The following is a 16974-nucleotide window of genomic DNA, read 5'->3' as shown; positions in this document are numbered from 1 at the left end:
GTTTCGGATGTTTTTTTGTGATCGCGACACAATTAGCTACGAGTACAAAATTATGTTCGGATATGGTTATCTCTTGTTTTTCGCGGTTCGAAGCACGTCCAAGGTGAATAAACCGGTCCACATATCAAGTGGGACCCACATTGAATGATCCCTTGAGTTTTCAAAAAACGATATATGCGATTGCATGATATATACTAACGGATGCGATCATACCAGCACTAATGCACCGTATCCCATCAGAACTCCGCAGTTAAGCGTGCTTGGGCGAGAGTAGTACTAGGATGGCTGACCTCCCGGGAAGTCCTCGTGTTGCATCCCTCCCTCTTTTTTTTTTTGGTTGTTGCGTAAGCCTATATAGTAAAAACATAACGTCGTAACTTTTACATCGTGAGGAACCACGCGACCCATAATACCTTTTCGGAAAGCCCCAAGAGTGTTTCCGGCAAGGCAATGGGTCTTTGTGCCATTGGACAATTCTGGAGGCCGAATTTTGACGTTTAAAAGTGTTTCGGATGTTTTTTTGTGATCGCGACACAATTAGCTACGAGTACAAGATTATGTTCGGATATGGTTATCTCTTGTTTTTCGCGGTTCGAAGCACGTCCAAGGTGAATAAACCGGTCCACATATCAAGTGGGACCCACATTGAATGATCCCTTGAGTTTTCAAAAAACGATATATGTGATTGCATGATATATACTAACGGATGTGATCATACCAGCACTAATGCACCGTATCCCATCAGAACTCCGCAGTTAAGCGTGCTTGGGCGAGAGTAGTACTAGGATGGCTGACCTCCCGGGAAGTCCTTGTGTTGCATCCCTCCCTCTTTTTTTTTTTTGGTTGTTGCGTAAGCCTATATAGTAAAAACATAACGTCGTAACTTTTACATCGTGAGGAACCACGCGACCCATAATACCTTTTCGGAAAGCCCCAAGAGTGTTTCCGGCAAGGCAATGGGGCTTCGTGCCATTGGACCATTCTGGAGGTCGAATTTTGACGTTTAAAAGTGTTTCGGATGTTTTTTTGTGATCGCGACACAATTAGCTACGAGTACAAAATTATGTTCGGATATGGTTATCTCTTGTTTTTCGCGGTTCGAAGCACGTCCAAGGTGAATAAACCGGTCCACATATCAAGTGGGACCCACATTGAATGATCCCTTGAGTTTTCAAAAAACGATATATGCGATTGCATGATATATACTAACAGATGCGATCATACCAGCACTAATGCACCGGATCGCATCAGAACTCCGCAGTTAAGCGTGCTTGGGCGAGAGTAGTACTAGGATGGGTGACCTCCCGGGAAGTCCTCGTGTTGCATCCCTCCCTCTTTTTTTTTTTTTTTTTTTTTGGTTGTTGCGTAAGCCTATATAGTCCAAACATAACGTCGTAACTTTTACATCGTGAGGAACCACGCGACCCATAATACCTTTTCGGAAAGCCCCAAGAGTGTTTCCGGCAAGGCAATAGGTCTTTGTCCCATTGGACCATTCTGGAGGCCGAATTTTGACGTTTAAAAGTGTTTCGGATGTTTTTTTGTGATCGCGACACAATTAGCTACGAGTACAAAATTATGTTCGGATATGGTTATCTCTTTTTTGTCCCACATTGAATGATCCCTTGAGTTTTCAAAAAATGATGTATGCGATTGCATGATATATACTAACGGATGCGATCATACCAGCACTAATGCACCGTATCCCATCAGAACTCCGCAGTTAAGCGTGCTTGGGCGAGAGTAGTACTAAGATGGGTGACCTCCCGGGAAGTCCTCGTGTTGCATCCCTCCCTCTTTTTTTTTTTTTTTTTTTTGGTTGTTGCGTAAGCCTATATAGTACAAACATAACGTCGTAACTTTTACATCGTGAGGAACCACGCGACCCATAATACCTTTTCGGAAAGCCCCAAGAGTGTTTCCGGCAAGGCAATAGGTCTTTGTCCCATTGGACCATTCTGGAGGCCGAATTTTGACGTTTAAAAGTGTTTCGGATGTTTTTTTGTGATCGCGACACAATTAGCTACGAGTACAAAATTATGTTCGGATATGGTTATCTCTTGTTTTTCGCGGTTCGAAGCACGTCCAAGGTGAATAAACCGGTCCACATATCAAGTGGGACCCACATTGAATGATCCCTTGAGTTTTCAAAAAACGATATATGCGATTGCATGATATATACTAACGGATGCGATCATACCAGCACTAATGCACCGGATCCCATCAGAACAACGCAGTTAAGCGTGCTTGGGCGAGAGTAGTACTAGGATGGGTGACCTCCCAGGAAGTCCTCGTGTTGCATCCCTCCCTCTTTTTTTTTTTTTTTTTTTTTGGTTGTTGCGTAAGCCTATATAGTCCAAACATAACGTCGTAACTTTTACATCGTGAGGAACCACGCGACCCATAATACCTTTTCGGAAAGCCCCAAGAGTGTTTCCGGCAAGGCAATGGGTCTTTGTCCCATTGGACCATTCTGGAGGCCGAATTTTGACGTTTAAAAGTGTTTCGGATGTTTTTTTGTGATCGCGACACAATTAGCTACGAGTACAAGATTATGTTCGGATATGGTTATCTCTTGTTTTTCGCGGTTCGAAGCACGTCCAAGGTGAATAAACCGGTCCACATATCAAGTGGGACCCACATTGAATGATCCCTTGAGTTTTCAAAAAACGATATATGCGATTGCATGATATATACTAACGGATGCGATCATACCAGCACTAATGCACCGGATCCCATCAGAACAACGCAGTTAAGCGTGCTTGGGCGAGAGTAGTACTAGGATGGCTGACCTCCCGGGAAGTCCTCGCGTTGCATCCCTCCCTCTTTTTTTTTTTTTTTTTTTTTGGTTGTTGCGTAAGCCTATATAGTCCAAACATAACGTCGTAACTTTTACATCGTGAGGAACCACGCGACCCATAATACCTTTTCGGAAAGCCCCAAGAGTGTTTCCGGCAAGGCAATGGGTGTTTGTCCCATTGGACCATTCTGGAGGCCGAATTTTGACGTTTAAAAGTGTTTCGGATGTTTTTTTGTGATCGCGACACAATTAGCTACGAGTACAAGATTATGTTCGGATATGGTTATCTCTTGTTTTTCGCGGTTCGAAGCACGTCCAAGGTGAATAAACCGGTCCACATATCAAGTGGGACCCACATTGAATGATCCCTTGAGTTTTCAAAAAACGATATATGCGATTGCATGATATATACTAACGGATGCGATCATACCAGCACTAATGCACCGGATCCCATCAGAACAACGCAGTTAAGCGTGCTTGGGCGAGAGTAGTACTAGGATGGGTGACCTCCCGGGAAGTCCTCGTGTTGCATCCCTCCCTCTTTTTTTTTTTTTTTTTTTTTGGTTGTTGCGTAAGCCTATATAGTCCAAACATAACGTCGTAACTTTTACATCGTGAGGAACCACGCGACCCATAATACCTTTTCGGAAAGCCCCAAGAGTGTTTCCGGCAAGGCAATGGGTCTTCGTGCCATTGGACCATTCTGGAGGCCGAATTTTGACGTTTAAAAGTGTTTCGGATGTTTTTTTGTGATCGCGACTCAATTAGCTACGAGTACAAGATTATGTTCGGATATGGTTATCTCTTGTTTTTCGCGGTTCGAAGCACGTCCAAGGTGAATAAACCGGTCCACATATCAAGTGGGACCCACATTGAATGATCCCTTGAGTTTTCAAAAAACGATATATGCGATTGCATGATATATACTAACGGATGCGATCATACCAGCACTAATGCACCGGATCCCATCAGAACTCCGCAGTTAAGCGTGCTTGCGCGAGAGTAGTACTAGGATGGGTGACCTCCCGGGAAGTCCTCGTGTTGCATCCCTCCCTCTTTTTTTTTTTTTTTTTTTGGTAGTTGCGTAAGCCTATATAGTACAAACATAACGTCGTAACTTTTACATCGTGAGGAACCACGCGACCCATAATACCTTTTCGGAAAGCCCCAAGAGTGTTTCCGGCAAGGCAATGGGTCTTTGTCCCATTGGACCATTCTGGAGGCCGAATTTTGACGTTTAAAAGTGTTTCGGATGTTTTTTTGTGATCGCGACACAATTAGCTACGAGTACAAAATTATGTTCGGATATGGTTATCTCTTGTTTTTCGCGGTTCGAAGCACGTCCAAGGTGAATAAACCGGTCCACATATCAAGTGGGACCCACATTGAATGATCCCTTGAGTTTTCAAAAAACGATATATGCGATTGCATGATATATACTAACGGATGCGATCATACCAGCACTAATGCACCGGATCGCATCAGAACTCCGCAGTTAAGCGTGCTTGGGCGAGAGTAGTGCTAGGATGGGTGACCTCCCGGGAAGTCCTCGTGTTGCATCCCTTCCTCTTTTTTTTTTTTTTTTTTTGGTAGTTGCGTAAGCCTATATAGTACAAACATAACGTCGTAACTTTTACATCGTGAGGAACCACGCGACCCATAATACCTTTTCGGAAAGCCCCAAGAGTGTTTCCGGCAAGGCAATGGGTCTTTGTCCCATTGGACCATTCTGGAGGCCGAATTTTGACGTTTAAAAGTGTTTCGGATGTTTTTTTGTGATCGCGACACAATTAGCTACGAGTACAAAATTATGTTCGGATATGGTTATCTCTTGTTTTTCGCGGTTCGAAGCACGTCCAAGGTGAATAAACCGGTCCACATATCAAGTGAGACCCACATTGAATGATCCCTTGAGTTTTCAAAAAACGATATATGCGATTGCATGATATATACTAACGGATGCGATCATACCAGCACTAATGCACCGTATCCCATCAGAACTCCGCAGTTAAGCGTGCTTGGGCGAGAGTAGTACTAGGATGGGTGACCTCCCAGGAAGTGCTCGTGTTGCATCCCTCCCTCTTTTTTTTTTTTTTTTTTGGATGTTGCGTAAGCCTATATAGTAAAAACATAACGTCGTAACTTTTACATCGTGAGGAACCACGCGACCCATAATACCTTTTCGGAAAGCCCCAAGAGTGTTTCCGGCAAGGCAATGGGTCTTTGTGCCATTGGACAATTCTGGAGGCCGAATTTTGACGTTTAAAAGTGTTTCGGATGTTTTTTTGTGATCGCGACACAATTAGCTACGAGTACAAGATTATGTTCGGATATGGTTATCTCTTGTTTTTCGCGGTTCGAAGCACGTCCAAGGTGAATAAACCGGTCCACATATCAAGTGGGACCCACATTGAATGATCCCTTGAGTTTTCAAAAAACGATATATGCGATTGCATGATATATACTAACGGATGTGATCATACCAGCACTAATGCACCGTATCCCATCAGAACTCCGCAGTTAAGCGTGCTTGGGCGAGAGTAGTACTAGGATGGCTGACCTCCCGGGAAGTCCTCGTGTTGCATCCCTCCCTCTTTTTTTTTTTTGGTTGTTGCGTAAGCCTATATAGTAAAAACATAACGTCGTAACTTTTACATCGTGAGGAACCACGCGACCCATAATACCTTTTCGGAAAGCCCCAAGAGTGTTTCCGGCAAGGCAATGGGTCTTTGTGCCATTGGACCATTCTGGAGGCCGAATTTTGACGTTTAAAAGTGTTTCGGATGTTTTTTTGTGATCGCGACACAATTAGCTACAAGTACAAAATTATGTTCGGATATGGTTATCTCTTGTTTTTCGCGGTTCGAAGCACGTCCAAGGTGAATAAACCGGTCCACATATCAAGTGGGACCCACATTGAATGATCCCTTGAGTTTTCAAAAAACGATATATGCGATTGCATGATATATACTAACGGATGCGATCATACCAGCACTAATGCACCGGATCCCATCAGAACTCCGCAGTTAAGCGTGCTTGGGCGAGAGTAGTACTAGGATGGGTGACCTCCCGGGAAGTCCTCGTGTTGCATCCCTCCCTCTTTTTTTTTTTTTTTTTTTGGTAGTTGCGTAAGCCTATATAGTACAAACATAACGTCGTAACTTTTACATCGTGAGGAACCACGCGACCCATAATACCTTTTCGGAAAGCCCCAAGAGTGTTTCCGGCAAGGCAATGGGTCTTTGTCCCATTGGACCATTCTGGAGGCCGAATTTTGACGTTTAAAAGTGTTTCGGATGTTTTTTTGTGATCGCGACACAATTAGCTACGAGTACAAAATTATGTTCGGATATGGTTATCTCTTGTTTTTCGCGGTTCGAAGCACGTCCAAGGTGAATAAACCGGTCCACATATCAAGTGGGACCCACATTGAATGATCCCTTGAGTTTTCAAAAAACGATATATGCGATTGCATGATATATACTAACGGATGCGATCATACCAGCACTAATGCACCGGATCCCATCAGAACTCCGCAGTTAAGCGTGCTTGCGCGAGAGTAGTACTAGGATGGGTGACCTCCCGGGAAGTCCTCGTGTTGCATCCCTCCCTCTTTTTTTTTTTTTTTTTTTGGTAGTTGCGTAAGCCTATATAGTACAAACATAACGTCGTAACTTTTACATCGTGAGGAACCACGCGACCCATAATACCTTTTCGGAAAGCCCCAAGAGTGTTTCCGGCAAGGCAATGGGTCTTTGTCCCATTGGACCATTCTGGAGGCCGAATTTTGACGTTTAAAAGTGTTTCGGATGTTTTTTTGTGATCGCGACACAATTAGCTACGAGTACAAAATTATGTTCGGATATGGTTATCTCTTGTTTTTCGCGGTTCGAAGCACGTCCAAGGTGAATAAACCGGTCCACATATCAAGTGGGACCCACATTGAATGATCCCTTGAGTTTTCAAAAAACGATATATGCGATTGCATGATATATACTAACGGATGCGATCATACCAGCACTAATGCACCGGATCCCATCAGAACAACGCAGTTAAGCATGCTTGGGCGAGAGTAGTACTAGGATGGGTGACCTCCCGGGAAGTGCTCGTGTTGCATCCCTCCCTCTTTTTTTTTTTTTTTTTTTTGGTTGTTGCGTAAGCCTATATAGTACAAACATAACATCGTAACTTTTACATCGTGAGGAACCACGCGACCCATAATACCTTTTCGGAAAGCCCCAAGAGTGTTTCCGGCAAGGCAATGGGTCTTTGTCCCATTGGACCATTCTGGAGGCCGAATTTTGACGTTTAAAAGTGTTTCGGATGTTTTTTTGTGATCGCGACACAATTAGCTACGAGTACAAAATTATGTTCGGATATGGTTATCTCTTGTTTTTCGCGGTTCGAAGCACGTCCAAGGTGAATAAACCGGTCCACATATCAAGTGGGACCCACATTGAATGATCCCTTGAGTTTTCAAAAAACGATATATGCGATTGCATGATATATACTAACGGATGCGATCATACCAGCACTAATGCACCGGATCTCATCAGAACTCCGCAGTTAAGCGTGCTTGGTCGAGAGTAGTACTAGGATGGGTGACCTCCCGGGAAGTCCTCGTGTTGCATCCCTCCCTTTTTTTTTTTTTTTTTTGGTTGTTGCGTAAGCCTATATAGTACAAACATAACGTCGTAACTTTTACATCGTGAGGAACCACGCGACCCATAATACCTTTTCGGAAAGCCCCAAGAGTGTTTCCGGCAAGGCAATGGGTCTTCGTCCCATTGGACCATTCTGGAGGCCGAATTTTGACGTTTAAAAGTGTTTCGGATGTTTTTTTGTGATCGCGACACAATTAGCTACGAGTACAAAATTATGTTCGGATATGGTTATCTCTTGTTTTTCGCGGTTCGAAGCACGTCCAAGGTGAATAAACCGGTCCACATATCAAGTGGGACCCACATTGAATGATCCCTTGAGTTTTCAAAAAATGATATATGCGATTGCATGATATATACTAACGGATGCGATCATACCAGCACTAATGCACCGTATCCCATCAGAACTCCGCAGTTAAGCGTGCTTGGGCGAGAGTAGTACTAAGATGGGTGACCTCCCGGGAAGTCCTCGTGTTGCATCCCTCCCTCTTTTTTTTTTTTTTTTTTTTGGTTGTTGCGTAAGCCTATATAGTACAAACATAACGTCGTAACTTTTACATCGTGAGGAACCACGCGACCCATAATACCTTTTCGGAAAGCCCCAAGAGTGTTTCCGGCAAGGCAATAGGTCTTTGTCCCATTGGACCATTCTGGAGGCCGAATTTTGACGTTTAAAAGTGTTTCGGATGTTTTTTTGTGATCGCGACACAATTAGCTACGAGTACAAAATTATGTTCGGATATGGTTATCTCTTGTTTTTCGCGGTTCGAAGCACGTCCAAGGTGAATAAACCGGTCCACATATCAAGTGGGACCCACATTGAATGATCCCTTGAGTTTTCAAAAAACGATATATGCGATTGCATGATATATACTAACGGATGCGATCATACCAGCACTAATGCACCGGATCCCATCAGAACAACGCAGTTAAGCGTGCTTGGGCGAGAGTAGTACTAGGATGGGTGACCTCTCGGGAAGTCCTCGTGTTGCATCCCTCCCTCTTTTTTTTTTTTTTTTTTTTTGGTTGTTGCGTAAGCCTATATAGTCCAAACATAACGTCGTAACTTTTACATCGTGAGGAACCACGCGACCCATAATACCTTTTCGGAAAGCCCCAAGAGTGTTTCCGGCAAGGCAATGGGTCTTTGTCCCATTGGACCATTCTGGAGGCCGAATTTTGACGTTTAAAAGTGTTTCGGATGTTTTTTTGTGATCGCGACACAATTAGCTACGAGTACAAGATTATGTTCGGATATGGTTATCTCTTGTTTTTCGCGGTTCGAAGCACGTCCAAGGTGAATAAACCGGTCCACATATCAAGTGGGACCCACATTGAATGATCCCTTGAGTTTTCAAAAAACGATATATGCGATTGCATGATATATACTAACGGATGCGATCATACCAGCACTAATGCACCGGATCCCATCAGAACAACGCAGTTAAGCGTGCTTGGGCGAGAGTAGTACTAGGATGGGTGACCTCCCGGGAAGTCCTCGTGTTGCATCCCTCCCTCTTTTTTTTTTTTTTTTTTTTTGGTTGTTGCGTAAGCCTATATAGTCCAAACATAACGTCGTAACTTTTACATCGTGAGGAACCACGCGACCCATAATACCTTTTCGGAAAGCCCCAAGAGTGTTTCCGGCAAGGCAATGGGTGTTTGTCCCATTGGACCATTCTGGAGGCCGAATTTTGACGTTTAAAAGTGTTTCGGATGTTTTTTTGTGATCGCGACACAATTAGCTACGAGTACAAGATTATGTTCGGATATGGTTATCTCTTGTTTTTCGCGGTTCGAAGCACGTCCAAGGTGAATAAACCGGTCCACATATCAAGTGGGACCCACATTGAATGATCCCTTGAGTTTTCAAAAAACGATATATGCGATTGCATGATATATACTAACGGATGCGATCATACCAGCACTAATGCACCGGATCCCATCAGAACAACGCAGTTAAGCGTGCTTGGGCGAGAGTAGTACTAGGATGGGTGACCTCCCGGGAAGTCCTCGTGTTGCATCCCTCCCTCTTTTTTTTTTTTTTTTTTTTTGGTTGTTGCGTAAGCCTATATAGTCCAAACATAACGTCGTAACTTTTACATCGTGAGGAACCACGCGACCCATAATACCTTTTCGGAAAGCCCCAAGAGTGTTTCCGGCAAGGCAATGGGTCTTCGTGCCATTGGACCATTCTGGAGGCCGAATTTTGACGTTTAAAAGTGTTTCGGATGTTTTTTTGTGATCGCGACTCAATTAGCTACGAGTACAAGATTATGTTCGGATATGGTTATCTCTTGTTTTTCGCGGTTCGAAGCACGTCCAAGGTGAATAAACCGGTCCACATATCAAGTGGGACCCACATTGAATGATCCCTTGAGTTTTCAAAAAACGATATATGCGATTGCATGATATATACTAACGGATGCGATCATACCAGCACTAATGCACCGGATCCCATCAGAACAACGCAGTTAAGCGTGCTTGGGCGAGAGTAGTACTAGGATGGGTGACCTCCCGGGAAGTCCTCGTGTTGCATCCCTCCCTCTTTTTTTTTTTTTGGTTGTTGCGTAAGCCTATATAGTCCAAACATAACGTCGTAACTTTTACATCGTGAGGAACCACGCGACCTATAATACCTTTTCGGAAAGCCCCAAGAGTGTTTCCGGCAAGGCAATGGGTCTTCGTCCCATTGGACCATTCTGGAGGCCGAATTTTGACGTTTAAAAGTGTTTCGGATGTTTTTTTGTGATCGCGACACAATTAGCTACGAGTACAAGATTATGTTCGGATATGGTTATCTCTTGTTTTTCGCGGTTCGAAGCACGTCCAAGGTGAATAAACCGGTCCACATATCAAGTGGGACCCACATTGAATGATCCCTTGAGTTTTCAAAAAACGATATATGCGATTGCATGATATATACTAACGGATGCGATCATACCAGCACTAATGCACTGGATCTCATCAGAACTCCGCAGTTAAGCGTGCTTGGGCGAGAGTAGTACTAGGATGGGTGACCTCCCGGGAAGTCCTCGTGTTGCATCCCTCCCTCTTTTTTTTTTTTTTTTTGGTTGTTGCGTAAGCCTATATAGTACAAACATAACGTCGTAACTTTTACATCGTGAGGAACCACGCGACCCATAATACCTTTTCGGAAAGCCCCAAGAGTGTTTCCGGCAAGGCAATGGGTCTTCGTCCCATTGGACCATTCTGGAGGCCGAATTTTGACGTTTAAAAGTGTTTCGGATGTTTTTTTGTGATCGCGACACAATTAGCTACGAGTACAAAATTATGTTCGGATATGGTTATCTCTTGTTTTTCGCGGTTCGAAGCACGTCCAAGGTGAATAAACCGGTCCACATATCAAGTGGGACCCACATTGAATGATCCCTTGAGTTTTCAAAAAATGATATATGCGATTGCATGATATATACTAACGGATGCGATCATACCAGCACTAATGCACCGTATCCCATCAGAACTCCGCAGTTAAGCGTGCTTGGGCGAGAGTAGTACTAAGATGGGTGACCTCCCGGGAAGTCCTCGTGTTGCATCCCTCCCTCTTTTTTTTTTTTTTTTTTTTGGTTGTTGCGTAAGCCTATATAGTACAAACATAACGTCGTAACTTTTACATCGTGAGGAACCACGCGACCCATAATACCTTTTCGGAAAGCCCCAAGAGTGTTTCCGGCAAGGCAATAGGTCTTTGTCCCATTGGACCATTCCGGAGGCCGAATTTTGACGTTTAAAAGTGTTTCGGATGTTTTTTTGTGATCGCGACACAATTAGCTACGAGTACAAAATTATGTTCGGATATGGTTATCTCTTGTTTTTCGCGGTTCGAAGCACGTCCAAGGTGAATAAACCGGTCCACATATCAAGTGGGACCCACATTGAATGATCCCTTGAGTTTTCAAAAAACGATATATGCGATTGCATGATATATACTAACGGATGCGATCATACCAGCACTAATGCACCGGATCCCATCAGAACAACGCAGTTAAGCGTGCTTGGGCGAGAGTAGTACTAGGATGGGTGACCTCTCGGGAAGTCCTCGTGTTGCATCCCTCCCTCTTTTTTTTTTTTTTTTTTTTGGTTGTTGCGTAAGCCTATATAGTCCAAACATAACGTCGTAACTTTTACATCGTGAGGAACCACGCGACCCATAATACCTTTTCGGAAAGCCCCAAGAGTGTTTCCGGCAAGGCAATGGGTCTTTGTCCCATTGGACCATTCTGGAGGCCGAATTTTGACGTTTAAAAGTGTTTCGGATGTTTTTTTGTGATCGCGACACAATTAGCTACGAGTACAAGATTATGTTCGGATATGGTTATCTCTTGTTTTTCGCGGTTCGAAGCACGTCCAAGGTGAATAAACCGGTCCACATATCAAGTGGGACCCACATTGAATGATCCCTTGAGTTTTCAAAAAACGATATATGCGATTGCATGATATATACTAACGGATGCGATCATACCAGCACTAATGCACCGGATCCCATCAGAACAACGCAGTTAAGCGTGCTTGGGCGAGAGTAGTACTAGGATGGGTGACCTCCCGGGAAGTCCTCGTGTTGCATCCCTCCCTCTTTTTTTTTTTTTTTTTTTTTGGTTGTTGCGTAAGCCTATATAGTCCAAACATAACGTCGTAACTTTTACATCGTGAGGAACCACGCGACCCATAATACCTTTTCGGAAAGCCCCAAGAGTGTTTCCGGCAAGGCAATGGGTGTTTGTCCCATTGGACCATTCTGGAGGCCGAATTTTGACGTTTAAAAGTGTTTCGGATGTTTTTTTGTGATCGCGACACAATTAGCTACGAGTACAAGATTATGTTCGGATATGGTTATCTCTTGTTTTTCGCGGTTCGAAGCACGTCCAAGGTGAATAAACCGGTCCACATATCAAGTGGGACCCACATTGAATGATCCCTTGAGTTTTCAAAAAACGATATATGCGATTGCATGATATATACTAACGGATGCGATCATACCAGCACTAATGCACCGGATCCCATCAGAACAACGCAGTTAAGCGTGCTTGGGCGAGAGTAGTACTAGGATGGGTGACCTCCCGGGAAGTCCTCGTGTTGCATCCCTCCCTCTTTTTTTTTTTTTTTTTTTTTGGTTGTTGCGTAAGCCTATATAGTCCAAACATAACGTCGTAACTTTTACATCGTGAGGAACCACGCGACCCATAATACCTTTTCGGAAAGCCCCAAGAGTGTTTCCAGCAAGGCAATGGGTCTTCGTGCCATTGGACCATTCTGGAGGCCGAATTTTGACGTTTAAAAGTGTTTCGGATGTTTTTTTGTGATCGCGACTCAATTAGCTACGAGTACAAGATTATGTTCGGATATGGTTATCTCTTGTTTTTCGCGGTTCGAAGCACGTCCAAGGTGAATAAACCGGTCCACATATCAAGTGGGACCCACATTGAATGATCCCTTGAGTTTTCAAAAAACGATATATGCGATTGCATGATATATACTAACGGATGCGATCATACCAGCACTAATGCACCGGATCCCATCAGAACAACGCAGTTAAGCGTGCTTGGGCGAGAGTAGTACTAGGATGGGTGACCTCCCGGGAAGTCCTCGTGTTGCATCCCTCCCTCTTTTTTTTTTTTTGGTTGTTGCGTAAGCCTATATAGTCCAAACATAACGTCGTAACTTTTACATCGTGAGGAACCACGCGACCTATAATACCTTTTCGGAAAGCCCCAAGAGTGTTTCCGGCAAGGCAATGGGTCTTCGTCCCATTGGACCATTCTGGAGGCCGAATTTTGACGTTTAAAAGTGTTTCGGATGTTTTTTTGTGATCGCGACACAATTAGCTACGAGTACAAGATTATGTTGACCTCCCGGGAAGTCCTCGTGTTGCATCCCTCCCTCTTTTTTTTTTTTGGTTGTTGCGTAAGCCTATATAGTCCAAACATAACGTCGTAACTTTTACATCGTGAGGAACCACGCGACCCATAATACCTTTTCGGAAAGCCCCAAGATTGTTTCCGGCAAGGCAATGGGTCTTCGTCCCATTGGACCATTCTGGAGGCCGAATTTTGACGTTTAAAAGTGTTTCGGATGTTTTTTTGTGATCGCGACACAATTAGCTACGAGTACAAGATTATGTTCGGATATGGTTATCTCTTGTTTTTCGCGGTTCGAAGCACGTCCAAGGTGAATAAACCGGTCCACATATCAAGTGGGACCCACATTGAATGATCCCTTGAGTTTTCAAAAAACGATATATGCGATTGCATGATATATACTAATGGATGCGATCATACCAGCACTAATGCACCGTATCCCATCAGAACTCCGCACTTAAGCGTGCTCGGGCGAGAGTAGTACTAGGATGGGTGACCTCCCGGGAAGTCCTCGTGTTGCATCCCTCCCTCTTTTTTTTTTTTTTTTTTTTGGTTGTTGCGTAAGCCTATATAGTACAAACATAACGTCGTAACTTTTACATCGTGAGGAACCACGCGACCCATAATACCTTTTCGGAAAGCCCCAAGAGTGTTTCCGGCAAGGCAATGGGTCTTCGTCCCATTGGACCATTCTGGAGGCCGAATTTTGACGTTTAAAAGTGTTTCGGATGTTTTTTTGTGATCGCGACACAATTAGCTACGAGTACAAGATTATGTTCGGATATGGTTATCTCTTGTTTTTCGCGGTTCGAAGCACGTCCAAGGTGAATAAACCGGTCCACATATCAAGTGGGACCCACAATGAATGATCCCTTGAGTTTTCAAAAAACGATATATGCGATTGCATGATATATACTAACGGATGCGATCATACCAGCACTAATGCACCATATCCCATCAGAACTCCGCAGTTAAGCGTGCTTGGGCGAGAGTAGTACTAGGATGGGTGACCTCCCGGGAAGTCCTCGTGTTGCATCCCTCCCTCTTTTTTTTTTTTGGTTGTTGCGTAAGCCTATATAGTCCAAACATAACGTCGTAACTTTTACATCGTGAGGAACCACGCGACCCATAATACCTTTTCGGAAAGCCCCAAGATTGTTTCCGGCAAGGCAATGGGTCTTCGTCCCATTGGACCATTCTGGAGGCCGAATTTTGACGTTTAAAAGTGTTTCGGATGTTTTTTTGTGATCGCGACACAATTAGCTACGAGTACAAGATTATGTTCGGATATGGTTATCTCTTGTTTTTCGCGGTTCGAAGCACGTCCAAGGTGAATAAACCGGTCCACATATCAAGTGGGACCCACATTGAATGATCCCTTGAGTTTTCAAAAAACGATATATGCGATTGCATGATATATACTAACGGATGCGATCATACCAGCACTAATGCACCGTATCCCATCAGAACTCCGCAGTTAAGCGTGCTTGGGCGAGAGTAGTACTAGGATGGGTGACCTCCCGGGAAGTCCTCGTGTTGCATCCCTCCCTCTTTTTTTTTTTTTTTTTTTTTGGTTGTTGCGTAAGCCTATATAGTACAAACATAACGTCGTAACTTTTACATCGTGAGGAACCACGCGACCCATAATACCTTTTCGGAAAGCCCCAAGAGTGTTTCCGGCAAGGCAATGGGTCTTCGTCCCATTTGACCATTATGGAGGCCGAATTTTGACGTTTAAAAGTGTTTCGGATGTTTTTTTGTGATCGCGACACAATTAGCTACGAGTACAAAATTATGTTCGGATATGGTTATCTCTTGTTTTTCGCGGTTCGAAGCACGTCCAAGGTGAATAAACCGGTCCACATATAAGTGGGACCCACATTGAATGATCCCTTGAGTTTTCAAAAAACTATATATGCGATTGCATGATATATACTAACGGATGCGATCATACCAGCACTAATGCACCGGATCCCATCAGAACAACGCAGTTAAGCGTGCTTGGGCGAGAGTAGTACTAGGATGGGTGACCTCCCGGGAAGTCCTCGTGTTGCATCCCTCCCTCTTTTTTTTTTTTGGTTGTTGCGTAAGCCTATATAGTCCAAACATAACGTCGTAACTTTTACATCGTGAGGAACCACGCAACCCATAATACCTTTTCGGAAAGCCCCAAGAGTGTTTCCGGCAAGGCAATGGGTCTTCGTCCCATTGGACCATTCTGGAGGCCGAATTTTGACGTTTAAAAGTGTTTCGGATGTTTTTTTGTGATCGCGACACAATTAGCTACGAGTACAAGATTATGTTGACCTCCCGGGAAGTCCTCGTGTTGCATCCCTCCCTCTTTTTTTTTTTTGGTTGTTGCGTAAGCCTATATAGTCCAAACATAACGTCGTAACTTTTACATCGTGAGGAACCGCGCGACCCATAATACCTTTTCGGAAAGCCCCAAGATTGTTTCCGGCAAGGCAATGGGTCTTCGTCCCATTGGACCATTCTGGAGGCCGAATTTTGACGTTTAAAAGTGTTTCGGATGTTTTTTTGTGATCGCGACACAATTAGCTACGAGTACAAGATTATGTTCGGATATGGTTATCTCTTGTTTTTCGCGGTTCGAAGCACGTCCAAGGTGAATAAACCAGTCCATATATCAAGTGGGACCCACATTGAATGATCCCTTGAGTTTTCAAAAAACGATATATGCGATTGCATGATATATACAAATGGATGCGATCATACCAGCACTAATGCACCGTATCCCATCAGAACTCCGCAGTTAAGCGTGCTTGGGCGAGAGTAGTACTAGGATGGGTGACCTCCCGGGAAGTCCTCGTGTTGCATCCCTCCCTCTTTTTTTTTTTTTTTTTTTTGGTTGTTGCGTAAGCCTATATAGTACAAACATAACGTCGTAACTTTTACATCGTGAGGAACCACGCGACCCATAATACCTTTTCGGAAAGCCCCAAGAGTGTTTCCGGCAAGGCAATGGGTCTTCGTCCCATTTGACCATTATGGAGGCCGAATTTTGACGTTTAAAAGTGTTTCGGATGTTTTTTTGTGATCGCGACACAATTAGCTACGAGTACAAAATTATGTTCGGATATGGTTATCTCTTGTTTTTCGCGGTTCGAAGCACGTCCAAGGTGAATAAACCGGTCCACATATAAGTGGGACCCACATTGAATGATCCCTTGAGTTTTCAAAAAACTATATATGCGATTGCATGATATATACTAACGGATGCGATCATACCAGCACTAATGCACCGGATCCCATCAGAACAACGCAGTTAAGCGTGCTTGGGCGAGAGTAGTACTAGGATGGGTGACCTCCCGGGAAGTCCTCGTGTTGCATCCCTCCCTCTTTTTTTTTTTTGGTTGTTGCGTAAGCCTATATAGTCCAAACATAACGTCGTAACTTTTACATCGTGAGGAACCACGCAACCCATAATACCTTTTCGGAAAGCTCCAAGAGTGTTTCCGGCAAGGCAATGGGTCTTCGTCCCATTGGACCATTCTGGAGGCCGAATTTTGACGTTTAAAAGTGTTTCGGATGTTTTTTTTGTGATCGCGACACAATTAGCTACGAGTACAAGATTATGTTGACCTCCCGGGAAGTCCTCGTGTTGCATCCCTCCCTC

The 16974-nt window shown here is 44.0% G+C and overlaps 27 non-coding genes and 5 pseudogenes across 27 annotated transcripts; all 32 read left to right on the top strand.

The window, feature by feature from the left end:
- Positions 1 to 199: 199 nt before the first annotated feature.
- Positions 200 to 318, top strand: LOC147922519 (5S ribosomal RNA). Its single transcript, XR_015590316.1, has one exon. It is a non-coding gene; the product is annotated as a 5S ribosomal RNA (ribosomal RNA).
- Positions 319 to 704: 386 nt separating this feature from the next.
- Positions 705 to 823, top strand: LOC147922518 (5S ribosomal RNA; annotated as a pseudogene).
- A 387-nt stretch (positions 824 to 1210) lies between these two features.
- LOC147922517 (5S ribosomal RNA) lies at positions 1211 to 1329 on the top strand. The gene has a single exon (XR_015590240.1). It is a non-coding gene; the product is annotated as a 5S ribosomal RNA (ribosomal RNA).
- A 343-nt stretch (positions 1330 to 1672) lies between these two features.
- On the top strand, positions 1673 to 1791 carry LOC147922516 (5S ribosomal RNA). The gene has a single exon (XR_015590246.1). It is a non-coding gene; the product is annotated as a 5S ribosomal RNA (ribosomal RNA).
- Positions 1792 to 2186: 395 nt separating this feature from the next.
- Positions 2187 to 2305, top strand: LOC147922515 (5S ribosomal RNA; annotated as a pseudogene).
- Positions 2306 to 2701: 396 nt separating this feature from the next.
- On the top strand, positions 2702 to 2820 carry LOC147922514 (5S ribosomal RNA; annotated as a pseudogene).
- A 396-nt stretch (positions 2821 to 3216) lies between these two features.
- On the top strand, positions 3217 to 3335 carry LOC147922513 (5S ribosomal RNA). Its single transcript, XR_015589724.1, has one exon. It is a non-coding gene; the product is annotated as a 5S ribosomal RNA (ribosomal RNA).
- Positions 3336 to 3731: 396 nt separating this feature from the next.
- Positions 3732 to 3850, top strand: LOC147922512 (5S ribosomal RNA). The gene has a single exon (XR_015590195.1). It is a non-coding gene; the product is annotated as a 5S ribosomal RNA (ribosomal RNA).
- Positions 3851 to 4244: 394 nt separating this feature from the next.
- Positions 4245 to 4363, top strand: LOC147922511 (5S ribosomal RNA). The gene has a single exon (XR_015590271.1). It is a non-coding gene; the product is annotated as a 5S ribosomal RNA (ribosomal RNA).
- Positions 4364 to 4757: 394 nt separating this feature from the next.
- LOC147922510 (5S ribosomal RNA) lies at positions 4758 to 4876 on the top strand. Its single transcript, XR_015590373.1, has one exon. It is a non-coding gene; the product is annotated as a 5S ribosomal RNA (ribosomal RNA).
- Positions 4877 to 5269: 393 nt separating this feature from the next.
- LOC147922509 (5S ribosomal RNA) lies at positions 5270 to 5388 on the top strand. The gene has a single exon (XR_015590379.1). It is a non-coding gene; the product is annotated as a 5S ribosomal RNA (ribosomal RNA).
- A 387-nt stretch (positions 5389 to 5775) lies between these two features.
- Positions 5776 to 5894, top strand: LOC147922508 (5S ribosomal RNA). Its single transcript, XR_015589991.1, has one exon. It is a non-coding gene; the product is annotated as a 5S ribosomal RNA (ribosomal RNA).
- A 394-nt stretch (positions 5895 to 6288) lies between these two features.
- Positions 6289 to 6407, top strand: LOC147922507 (5S ribosomal RNA). The gene has a single exon (XR_015590194.1). It is a non-coding gene; the product is annotated as a 5S ribosomal RNA (ribosomal RNA).
- A 394-nt stretch (positions 6408 to 6801) lies between these two features.
- Positions 6802 to 6920, top strand: LOC147922506 (5S ribosomal RNA; annotated as a pseudogene).
- A 395-nt stretch (positions 6921 to 7315) lies between these two features.
- LOC147922505 (5S ribosomal RNA) lies at positions 7316 to 7434 on the top strand. The gene has a single exon (XR_015590193.1). It is a non-coding gene; the product is annotated as a 5S ribosomal RNA (ribosomal RNA).
- A 391-nt stretch (positions 7435 to 7825) lies between these two features.
- LOC147922504 (5S ribosomal RNA) lies at positions 7826 to 7944 on the top strand. Its single transcript, XR_015590245.1, has one exon. It is a non-coding gene; the product is annotated as a 5S ribosomal RNA (ribosomal RNA).
- A 395-nt stretch (positions 7945 to 8339) lies between these two features.
- LOC147922503 (5S ribosomal RNA) lies at positions 8340 to 8458 on the top strand. The gene has a single exon (XR_015589752.1). It is a non-coding gene; the product is annotated as a 5S ribosomal RNA (ribosomal RNA).
- A 396-nt stretch (positions 8459 to 8854) lies between these two features.
- Positions 8855 to 8973, top strand: LOC147922502 (5S ribosomal RNA). Its single transcript, XR_015589722.1, has one exon. It is a non-coding gene; the product is annotated as a 5S ribosomal RNA (ribosomal RNA).
- A 396-nt stretch (positions 8974 to 9369) lies between these two features.
- Positions 9370 to 9488, top strand: LOC147922501 (5S ribosomal RNA). Its single transcript, XR_015589721.1, has one exon. It is a non-coding gene; the product is annotated as a 5S ribosomal RNA (ribosomal RNA).
- A 396-nt stretch (positions 9489 to 9884) lies between these two features.
- LOC147922500 (5S ribosomal RNA) lies at positions 9885 to 10003 on the top strand. The gene has a single exon (XR_015589720.1). It is a non-coding gene; the product is annotated as a 5S ribosomal RNA (ribosomal RNA).
- Positions 10004 to 10391: 388 nt separating this feature from the next.
- Positions 10392 to 10510, top strand: LOC147922499 (5S ribosomal RNA). The gene has a single exon (XR_015590185.1). It is a non-coding gene; the product is annotated as a 5S ribosomal RNA (ribosomal RNA).
- Positions 10511 to 10902: 392 nt separating this feature from the next.
- On the top strand, positions 10903 to 11021 carry LOC147922498 (5S ribosomal RNA). The gene has a single exon (XR_015590244.1). It is a non-coding gene; the product is annotated as a 5S ribosomal RNA (ribosomal RNA).
- Positions 11022 to 11416: 395 nt separating this feature from the next.
- Positions 11417 to 11535, top strand: LOC147922497 (5S ribosomal RNA). The gene has a single exon (XR_015589751.1). It is a non-coding gene; the product is annotated as a 5S ribosomal RNA (ribosomal RNA).
- Positions 11536 to 11930: 395 nt separating this feature from the next.
- LOC147922496 (5S ribosomal RNA) lies at positions 11931 to 12049 on the top strand. The gene has a single exon (XR_015589719.1). It is a non-coding gene; the product is annotated as a 5S ribosomal RNA (ribosomal RNA).
- A 396-nt stretch (positions 12050 to 12445) lies between these two features.
- On the top strand, positions 12446 to 12564 carry LOC147922495 (5S ribosomal RNA). The gene has a single exon (XR_015589718.1). It is a non-coding gene; the product is annotated as a 5S ribosomal RNA (ribosomal RNA).
- A 396-nt stretch (positions 12565 to 12960) lies between these two features.
- Positions 12961 to 13079, top strand: LOC147922494 (5S ribosomal RNA). Its single transcript, XR_015589717.1, has one exon. It is a non-coding gene; the product is annotated as a 5S ribosomal RNA (ribosomal RNA).
- Positions 13080 to 13743: 664 nt separating this feature from the next.
- On the top strand, positions 13744 to 13862 carry LOC147922493 (5S ribosomal RNA; annotated as a pseudogene).
- A 395-nt stretch (positions 13863 to 14257) lies between these two features.
- LOC147922492 (5S ribosomal RNA) lies at positions 14258 to 14376 on the top strand. The gene has a single exon (XR_015590365.1). It is a non-coding gene; the product is annotated as a 5S ribosomal RNA (ribosomal RNA).
- A 387-nt stretch (positions 14377 to 14763) lies between these two features.
- LOC147922491 (5S ribosomal RNA) lies at positions 14764 to 14882 on the top strand. The gene has a single exon (XR_015590228.1). It is a non-coding gene; the product is annotated as a 5S ribosomal RNA (ribosomal RNA).
- A 395-nt stretch (positions 14883 to 15277) lies between these two features.
- On the top strand, positions 15278 to 15396 carry LOC147922490 (5S ribosomal RNA). Its single transcript, XR_015589716.1, has one exon. It is a non-coding gene; the product is annotated as a 5S ribosomal RNA (ribosomal RNA).
- Positions 15397 to 16059: 663 nt separating this feature from the next.
- Positions 16060 to 16178, top strand: LOC147922489 (5S ribosomal RNA). The gene has a single exon (XR_015590227.1). It is a non-coding gene; the product is annotated as a 5S ribosomal RNA (ribosomal RNA).
- Positions 16179 to 16572: 394 nt separating this feature from the next.
- Positions 16573 to 16691, top strand: LOC147922488 (5S ribosomal RNA). Its single transcript, XR_015589715.1, has one exon. It is a non-coding gene; the product is annotated as a 5S ribosomal RNA (ribosomal RNA).
- Positions 16692 to 16974: the final 283 nt, after the last annotated feature.

Source organism: Camelina sativa, chromosome 18 (genome assembly GCF_030686135.1).
Source record: "Camelina sativa cultivar CO46 ecotype springtype chromosome 18, ASM3068613v1".
NCBI classification, from domain to species: domain Eukaryota; kingdom Viridiplantae; phylum Streptophyta; class Magnoliopsida; order Brassicales; family Brassicaceae; genus Camelina; species Camelina sativa.
Note: the sequence above shows the minus strand (reverse complement) of the source record. Positions and strands in the feature narration are given on the sequence as shown.